Consider the following 10456-nt stretch of genomic DNA (forward strand, 5'->3'; position numbering starts at 1 on the left):
TAGAAAAAAGAATTAAAAATCAACATGATAACCTTTAAGGTCTTTAAATTACTCAATTACTGACTTTGAATCAATGTTATTAGCAATTTATTTTTCTATGTAACCCACCAAGTTGATTGCGAGAAAATCATCTGACATCTTATTGCGAAGACGGTTTTTAAATATTTTCATTGCTAAAAATCATCTCTTTGTTGTTGCGGTAGAAACCGGAAGTGCCAATATTAACCAAACCACTCTATCAAGCAAATAATGTCTCACGTTTATGAGTTTCCACAAGAACCTTGCATAAGTTAGCAATATTTGCTACACCACTTAGCTTGAGATTCTTTGTCATATCAATATTAAAAATCTCCAATTGACATTGTAATTGAATTCTCTCGTGCTCCGTAAAATCTTCATGATAATACTTCTCAACAAGAAGACAAATATGATCAACGTTGATCACTTTATGGTGTTCTTTTGTGAAACATCCTAAAAATACAGTCTAAAAATTTCTTTTTTAAATCATTAATAAACCCATAAATATCATCATCATATAAAACTCATAAACCATGTATCTCAAAAATATCATAAAATATGTCAACATGACAATATCCCATATCGAATATCAGAGTAAATATCCCAGGCTGAAAAAACTATGGTGTGTGTCATGCGATCATCCCGAGCCCTTTCCTTTGCTAGCTGAAGTACCTGAAACCAAAACTGAAAACTGTAAGCATGAAGCTTAGTGAGTTCCCAAACTACCATATACCATACACATAACATATAACATATCTTGGGCCCCGCCCCTGCTACATCGAGTCTAGCTCAACAACGGCTTTCCCGACATCGAACCCTATTTGGCATCAGGCCCCGGCCGACATCAAGCCCCGCCCGGCATCGAGCAGATCTCGACATACATATAAACATATCAACGAACATATAACATAATACATATACTAACATGAAAACATTTGTAATGGCCGGTTTTCAGGGCTAAGCATTTTTGACGATGTAATAGTCTAGGTCAACTATTGTAACTTTTTTTTAATAAAGATGAAATATTTGAGTATTATGTGAATTATGTGAATTTTTATGCTTATTATGTATTTATAAATATTTAATAAATAGAAGATAAAAATAAGCGTCAAAATTAAAGTGTGAGATAAGTCTGATATCTATACATAAAGTCGTAGTGGTCGAAACAAGGATTCCGAGGATATAAAGAACGCCGAAATCCGAGTTATAACGAGAAAGTTATGACCCGCCGAAGTTTTACGGCAAAACCGGCACGACACCGGGAGACGTAAATAGTGAATTTACAATGGAGGAATTTTTAGCCTTAGTCATCTAAACTAAAGTTGTAGTATATGTTAAATCGAGAACATCTATAAAAAGAACGCCCAAATCCGACTTCGTATGAGTAAGTTATGATTTTCTAAGATTCGGCTTAGTAGTGCACGACCCGAAACTCGAATTTTAGTTCGAGCGGTTTTTGACTTACGCGGCCTAAATGAGAGTTGAATATCTCATTAATAGGAACTCAATGGTTAAAAGACAGAAGAAAACAGAGTCCGTATGTAGAAGTTATGAAATTTACGCGAACGTTTAACAGTATAATCTTCTTGTACTGTTAAATTTAAGATCGGTCGAGAATTAGCCGATGGAGTAAAAATAAAAGTTGTAGATATTATTTTTACCTACACGTGGATATAAATAACGTCAAAAATGGAGGTCGTATGTGAAAGTTACGGATTTTAGAAGTCGGAAGTGTGCTGTGCGAAAATGGGTGATGTGGCACAATCTTGGTCATTGTTTTCTTACCAAGTCTTGCCACTAGATGGTGACATGTGGCACCAAGTTCAGCCAATTTCACCCTATAAATAGAACCTCTCTCACCCTCATTTTCTTCATATCTTTCTCATTCTTTCTTCTCTTTACTTTCTCTCTAGAACCTCTCTCTAGCCCCGAAACCCCCCGAAAAGCCTAGGGAACTTCCCTAGCACGAGGCGGAAGCCTTGAAGTGCTCGAAGGCTCCGAGAAGAAGAGCTTTTCGGCTTGGGAACACTGCTCCAAGCAAAGCCCGGTTTTGTATAAAACTCGTTGTAAGTGAGCTATGCCTACGCTATTTTTAATATATCGTTTATTTAATTATAGTAACGTTATTAGGAACTTATAATAAGTACTTGGGCTATTATTATGGGCTATATAAGTATTTTTTTGATGCTTATATAATAGTAATAATAGCTAGACTATTAATTAGTCTCGGCGAATAATAGACTAAACTCTAGTGGTAATAATACTAGGTTTCGTCGAAGGAAATTATTTTTAAGAAGCGAAGCGCTGTCTGAGTTCGGATTCACCACCTTTTCAAGTGAGTGCATAGTTACTTTCAGCTTACACATAGATATGAAGTATTTTATATAAATGTCACACCCCGAAAACCGAAGGCGGAAACATTTCCGGGGTTGACTCCACGTTGAGTATCAAATCCAATGCACATAGTAAGTAAAGTAAACAACCATTACATTACATATATAAAAGTTTACATTTGTTTGAAAGTAAAGTTGTATAGATGTGATACATAGTATATATGAACAAAAGTAAGACGAGTCTTCAACGCACTCTGTCTTCGCCAAAAGGAATCATCGAGTACCTGTCTAAAGCGGACCTGAGAATACAAGCAGTTTGAAAATCAGCACAACGCTGGTGAGTTCATAAGCGGTTTTGTTTTCTGAAAATGTACAAGTTCCTTTTTGTTTCTGAAAAAGTTACACACCAAGAAAATCTTATATTTTCTTAAAAGTTGGTTATCAAATCCAAAGTGTAATGTAAATGATGTACACTAAAAACATGTTTACCCTTGTGAATTGTAAAGTTTAGTTATCTGAATTTGTTACATGATTCTAGTTATGTACAAATGTTACCCCAGTAAAATCCCATATTTTCCTGAATGTTGGTTACCAAATGTGAAAGATGTATACCGAAAACTTGGTTGTCCTTGTGAAATGTATTAGTTTTAACACCTATATAAAACTAATATATACAAAGTAAACATAGTTACTTTATTCATTATTACTATTTAGTAAATCTCTGTTATCCAAATTGTGTGTTCCATAACCATACGATAGACTAGACATGGCAATAAGTAGTCCACATCACCTTATGACATTCGTCACCCTTGAACCTTTCGGCTCGGCTGTAGCTAGCAGCCAGGTGTGGGGTAGTCAGCCCCGTATATATCTATACACTCAAGTCACGCTCCCTATCTAAGAGATTCTGGTTATGGGTGCGGTCCTCCACTCGCGTATCTCTGTGGAGTGTTCACCGAGGACGTGTCTCCAATTTATAGGAATAACTGTCACACCCCCGAACCAAACGGCGGAAACGTCCGGGGGTTGTCGTGACTCAATTGAATACCATCACATTGCATATACATGAAACATAACATTATACTTCACCAACATTTGGAATGATACAACTGGTAGCGTTTACATCCATTACATTGTTCCCAAAATATGACATTCTCAAAAACAACTGTTTGATACTAAATAAAACCACAACAAAACGTCATAGAGTACAATTCGTCCTCCACTTTATCTGTTACCTGAGAATACAAGTATTTTGAAAAACGTCAACATATGAAATGTTGGTGAGTTCATAAGTAATGTTTGAAATCCAATGTTTGTAATGTTTTGAGAAACACCAGAAAATCCGATATTTTCTGACAATAGTAAAGTCAAAAATGTGTGAAGATCCATAGGTATGCTTGTTTGTTTCTATACTTGTAAAATTTGTTCATTTAAAATTTGCGTGTATTCCGAATCTGTATGTATTGAAATACCCTAGGAAAACCCGATGTTTTCCTAATTCGTACATTGAAACCATTGCAACGTGTGTAGTTGTCGGTACCAGGCGACGTTGGATAATTGTTGAGCATGATTATTTGCTACAAACACACGTTACACAAACGACTAGTCTATAGCGATACTAACGATCCCGAAGGCGTCGTCCGTACTAATCACGTTCTCCAACCGCCCCGACTACGTGTAGTCTCACACCCGAAGAGAACGAGGACACGAAGGCCTCAATAACTCCATTAGCCGATTGGGGATAAAATGTACGAGGGGTCCCAGACCCGCCTCGCATGAAAATGTAGACTTTACTAGCAATACCAAAGGACCCTTGGGGACCAGTAGTATACAAGCCATTGAAAGTCCTTTTACGTTATGTCAGATCGGTGAAACCCAACACTTCGTAAGAGAGAGGTCTTCGGGCCTTAAGATCAGGTCATTGGGCTAGCTAGGCTCAACGAACAAGATTTTACACTTTTGGGGCCCAAAGGTGGTGCGTAGACGTCTGTGCACACTCGCATGTATATTGAATTCCCAACGTTGTTAGTTATGAATCGTAATGTCGAAATGTCATAGCGTCGTCGTGTTAGTAGTTTCGGATTTTTATTGGTTCGAGACCGAACCAATTCGTTTAACAACGACTTTTGGTGTTGTAATGTATTGTAATTCGTCGATAGTTGTGGTACTGTCGTTTGGTCAAATTGCATGTATTGAATTAGCCTTGAAAATTTTCTATTTTCAGCCCCTCCTTGTTTGTAAAAATTTACTTTTTCAACCCTTTATTTAAATAATTTCCGGTTTGGTCCTTAAATCAATTTTCTTGACATTTTAATACCAAAAATTATTGAAATAAATATTTTCCAGCATATTTTTCATAGAAAACAGCTTAAATCCCTGAAATTTCCGTTTTCTCGGTTATAACCCATCTTTTTCGCAAGTTTGACAATTTTAGCCCAAATTGTAAAAATTTTGCAACTTTAGTCCCTTTTAAATTTAAAAAGCATTTTAAACCTTTGAAAAGGACTTGGAACACTTATAGTCCACTGTTTTACAGAAAAATACAGTTTTGGCCCTTCAAAACAGAAAATTTCGCATAATGGGCCTCATTGGGCCGAAAATGTCATTTTTAGTCCATTAAGCTTGGAATTTATGTTTTTAATCCTCTAAATGAGTATATTTCCAGAAATTGTTTTATTGAAACTGTTTTGACATAGTTCATCCATCAGAATTCGTGATTTGTCAATTTAGGCCCTTAAATTTTGTAATTTTCACATTTTAAGTCCAAAAATGGTGTTTTTAGTCCAAAGAAATTGTTACTAACCCATTTAGCCATTTTTCTAGAACTACTTTGTATGTAGAACTATATTTGATGCTAGAATCATTTAACATAAGGTATATCTCGGTTTTGAGGGGTTTTATGGCTAGATCCAACATTATAACACACAAAAGCACACATATAAGCATGGAATCATACAAAGCATACAAAATACATATAGATCTACACTTTCACTTGTATTCCCCCCCCCCCCCCCAAAAAAAAAAAACTCATGAAAACCGAAAATAGGGGGTATGAAGCTCACCTTGTTTGAAGCTTTCGGTTTTTGAAGAAATGATGGAAGAAATGAAGTGATTTTTGGCCTTTGCACTCCTTGATGAAGTTTTCGAGTTTATGGAGTTTTCTAGAGTGCAAGATCACGATTTTTGCATGGATTAGGAAGAGATTTTTGATAAAACAAGGAATACAGGTCATAGATCCAAGCAAAACCTTACCTTAGATGATGATTTTTGTGGAAGAACTCCCTTGAATGCTTCCTAAATCTCGAGATTTTGGAGTGGGGAGGAAGGAGTGTTCTTGAGTGATCTAGAGAGAATAGGATGGATTTTGTGAGTGTGTGTGTGTTGTGTTCGGCCGAGAGTGAGAGGGAGGAGAGGAGAGAGTGATTTTTGAAGTGATGTACATACATGGAAGTATGAGATGTTGCATGGATGTCCATTAGGTAATAATGATGTGGCACAACAAGTCAACTCTTCCATCCTCTTGGGCTTGTGCATTGGGCCGAGATTTTTGGAAGGAAAAGGGAAAATTTGGGCCTTTGCCCCTAAGCCCAATGTTAGTGTTAATCTTGAGTATGTTTTAAGTCTAAAGGAATGTGGTAGGATTTTTATATTTTTATTGGACTAGTTTAGGTTATTCATGTATCAAGGCTTTTAATTCGTTTTATTCTAGGTCCAACATAGCCCAAAATGTTGAAACAAATAGATGTGGATCCAATTAGAGCCCATTTAAGAGTTCTAAACCCAAGATAGTCAAATTGGAAGTTTATTGGTCCATTAGGCCCAATCAGGAAGTTCTAGTCCAACATGGACCTAAATAAGAACTTCTAGGGTTTCCAATTGCTTGTTGACTATTTGTAATGCTTGTATGGTGCATTTGATTGCAATTTTGTTGTCACAGAGTAAGCATCATACATGCCCTTATGCTTTTGGATTCATAATCTAACTTAAGTGTTGTAGTTACAAGGCACAAAATTTCTAGTTGTGACATCATCCCCCCGTTAGAGGGAATTTCGTCCCGAAATTCTGTTTGAAAGCTAGATTTGAGAATGCTAGAATAGGTGAGGGTACTTTTGCTTCATTTGATCTTCGCGTTCCCAAGTGAATTCTGGTCCACGCTTTGCGTTCCACCGTACCTTCACGATTGGGATGCGGCTCTGTTTAGTACGCTTCACCTCCCTGTCCATGATTTCGATTGGTTCTTCGACGAACAGGAGATTCTCATTGATTTCGATTTCGTCAAGAGGAATGACAAGGGTTTCGTCTGATAAGCACTTCTTTAGGTTAGAAACATGAAACACGGGGTGTACACCGTTTAGCTCTGCGGGTAGTTGCAGTCTGTATGCTACTGGACCAATTCGGGCGACGATTTCGAAAGGTCCAATGTATCGCGGATTTAGTTTTCCCTGTTTTCCGAAACGTATAACCCCTTTCCAGGGAGAGACTTTTAACAGTACTCGATCACCGACCTGAAATTCTAAGGGCTTTTGCCGTTTGTCAGCGTAGCTCTTTTGTCGGTCAGGCGATGCTTGCAATCGGGCTCTGATTTGAACGATCTTTTCCGTGGTTTCACGGATGATCTCCGGTCCCGTTAGTGCTTTGTCCGACGCATGTGTTTTTGCTAGCTGGGTGTCACCTACTTCAGCCCAACATAACGGTGATCTACATTTACTCCCGTACAGTGCTTCGAAAGGAGCCACCTTGATGCTCGAATGGTAACTATTGTTGTATGAGAACTCGATTAAGGGTAGGTGGGTGTCCCATGACTTTCCAAAGTCTATCACGCATGCGCGGAGCATATCTTCGAGCGTTTGGATGGTTCGCTCGCTTTGACCATCCGTTTGTGGATGATATGCGGTGCTCATATCGAGGTTTGTTCCCATCGCCTTATGGAGTGATTGCCAAAATCGGGATGTGAACCTACTGTCCCTATCCGAGATGATAGATGTTGGTATTCCGTGAAGTCTCACGATCTCTCGAATGTATAAACGCGTCAATCTCTCCATCTTGTACGATTCTTTAATTGGCAAGAAATGGGCAGATTTCGTCAGTCGGTCAATTATTACCCATATGGTGTCTAATCCATCCGACGTTTTGGGTAGCTTGGTCACGAAATCCATAGAAATCCCTTCTCATTTCCACTCAGGAATTGCCGGTTGCTGTAACAATCCTGAGGGTTTTTGGTATTCCACCTTTACTTTGGTGCACGTAAGGCACTTACTGACGTAGGTCGCGATTTCCGCCTTCATGTTAGGCCACCAATAGTGTTGTTTAATATCCAAGTACATCTTGTCGGAACCGGGATGAATGGAGTATCGCGTCTTGTGGGCTTCCTTCATGACAACATCTCTAAACCCTCCAAATTTAGGAACCCAAATACGATTCATGAAATAGTATACTCCATTCTCCTTTGTCTCCAGGTTCTTTTCCATTCCGCGCAATGCTTCGCTTGCTCTATTTTCCGTCTTCATGGCCTCTGATTGGGCTACCGCAATTTGAGTGGCCAGGTGCGATTGAATGGTTATCGAGAGAGTTTTTGTACAACGATTAGAGTACTCCTTCCGACTTAAGGCATCAGCTACCACGTTGGCCTTGCCTGGGTGGTACTTAATCTCACACTCATAGTCGTTTAACAATTCAACCCATCTTCGTTGCCTCATGTTCAACTCCTTTTGGTTTAAGATGTGTTGGAGACTCTTGTGATCCGTGAAGATGGTGCACTTTGTACCGTAAAGGTAGTGCCTCCAAATCTTTAGGGCAAAGACTACAGCTCCCAACTCTAGGTCATGGGTCGTGTAGTTTACTTCATGCGTCTTTAGCCGGCGGGATGCGTAGGCTATCACTCTCCCACGTTGCATGAGAACGCAACCTAAGCCCTGATTTGACGCGTCGCAATAGACTACAAAATCTTCCGTTCCTTCAGGCAGAGATAGTACAGGTGCGCTACAGAGAGCTTGTTTCAAGGTTCGAAACGCAATCTCTTGTTTGTCGGTCCATTTGAATGGTACGCCCTTTTGCGTAAGCGAGGTAAGTGGCTTGGCGATCTTAGAGAAGTTTTGAATGAATCTCCTATAGTAGCCCGCTAATCCCAAGAATTGACGAATTTCTGTGGACGTTGTCGGGATTGCCCATCCTTCTACAGCTTTGACCTTAGAGGGATCCACATGGATTCCATCTTGGCTGACTACATGACCTAGGAAGTTCACGCTCCGCAGCCAGAACTCACACTTGGAGAGTTTGGCGTAAAGTTTTTCTGATCGTAGAGTTTCTAAGACTTGTCGGAGATGTTGGCCATGCTCTTCCTTGCTTCGAGAATAGACGAGGATGTCATCGATGAAAACAATGACAAAGTTGTCGAGAAACGGTCGGCAGATTCGATTCATTAGGTCCATAAATGCGGCATGGGCATTCGTTAGACCGAAGGGCATTACGACAAATTCATAATGTCCGTAGCGAGTTCGGAAAGCGGTTTTTGGAATATCCTCTTCCCGGACTTTGAGTTGGTGGTATCCGGACCGTAGATCTATTTTAGAAAAATAACTAGCTCCTTGGAGCTGGTCAAATAGGTCATCGATTCGTGGGAGTGGGTAGCGGTTCTTGATTGTGAGTTTATTTAACTCTCTGTAATCGATACACATTCTAAAAGATCCGTCTTTCTTTTTGACAATGAGCACCGGAGCTCCCCATGGCGAGTAACTAGGTCGAATAAATCCCTCTTCCAAAAGTTCGCTGAGTTGGCTGGATAATTCCTGCATCTCGGCAGGAGCAAACCGGTAGGGTGATTTAGCAAGAGGAGTTGCTCCTGGAATAAGGTCGATTCGAAACTCAACCTGTCTCTCTGGGGGTACTCCCGGAAGATCTTCAGGAAACACGTCCGGAAATTCACATGCTACGGGAATGTCTCGAACGTTAATCTCCTCCTTGGTTTTATCCACCACGTGAGCCAGGAACGCCAGATTGTTCCTTCGTAGATATTTTTGTGCTTGGATACATGAAACGAGGCAAAGGTTCATGCTAGATTTGTCTCCGTAAATTACTAGGGTTTCGTGATTTGGAAGACGAAGACGAACGGCCTTCTCATGGCACATAATTTCGGCATGGTGGGGGCTTAACCAGTCCATGCCGATTATCACATCGAAGCTCCTAATTGATACTGGCATTAGATCTATTTGAAAGACGTGTTGATTAAGAGTTAGGGTACATCCGGTGTAGATTTCCCCAGTGGATTCGGTTTTCCCATTGGCCATTTCCACCGTATAGGTTTCATTTAGCTTTTGGGGAAGTTGTTTTAATAAGTGCTTAAACTTATTGCTTACGAAACTTCGCTCCGCTCCGGTGTCAAATAAGATGCATGCATAAGCATGATTTAAGAGAAACGTACCGGTAACAACAGAGGGGTCTTGAATAGCCTCACTCTGACCCATGGTCAACATCCTTCCTGTTCCTCCATTTCTTAAATTGCTGTTTTTGGGATAGTCTCGGCGGATGTGTCCAGTCTTTCCACATCCGAAGCAGGTGTGGCTAGGCCCTGCGTTATTGCCGCCGGCATGGGTGTTGTTGTTGCTGCGATGGTTGTTGTTGTTGGTTCCCTGATTTTGGTTCTGGGAAGGGTAAGCCTTGCAGTACTTTTCAGTGTGTCCCCTTCTGTTGCAACTGGTGCACTAAAAATCCTTGCATTCTCCATAGTAATGGAAACCGCACTTGTTGCATTTGGGAAAATTACCGGAATAAGGTCTGGAAGCATTTGAAGTGGCTGAGGTTGGAGCATGTGGTGCGGCTGGAACCGATGCGGTAACAGCATTAACCGCCACTGTCTGCTGCTTCTTGGAGGTGTCGGGGCCCTAGCGCCCCTTCCTCTTATTGTTCTTTCCCCTCTTGCCATCACTTTCCTTCGTCTTCTCAGTCTCCACTGGTTTCCCTCCCTTCTTGTTGTTATGGTCATACAACCTTTTTGCCAATCTTTTCGCACTGTCGAATGTCTCGGGGTTTGCAGCTATCACATTCCCTTGAATTGGTGATGTGAGTCCCCAGACGAATCGCTCAATCTTCTTTCCTTCCGAGGTGATCAT

Source organism: Lactuca saligna, chromosome 7 (genome assembly GCF_052625555.1).
Source record: "Lactuca saligna cultivar CGN05327 chromosome 7, ASM5262555v1, whole genome shotgun sequence".
Taxonomy (NCBI): domain Eukaryota; kingdom Viridiplantae; phylum Streptophyta; class Magnoliopsida; order Asterales; family Asteraceae; genus Lactuca; species Lactuca saligna.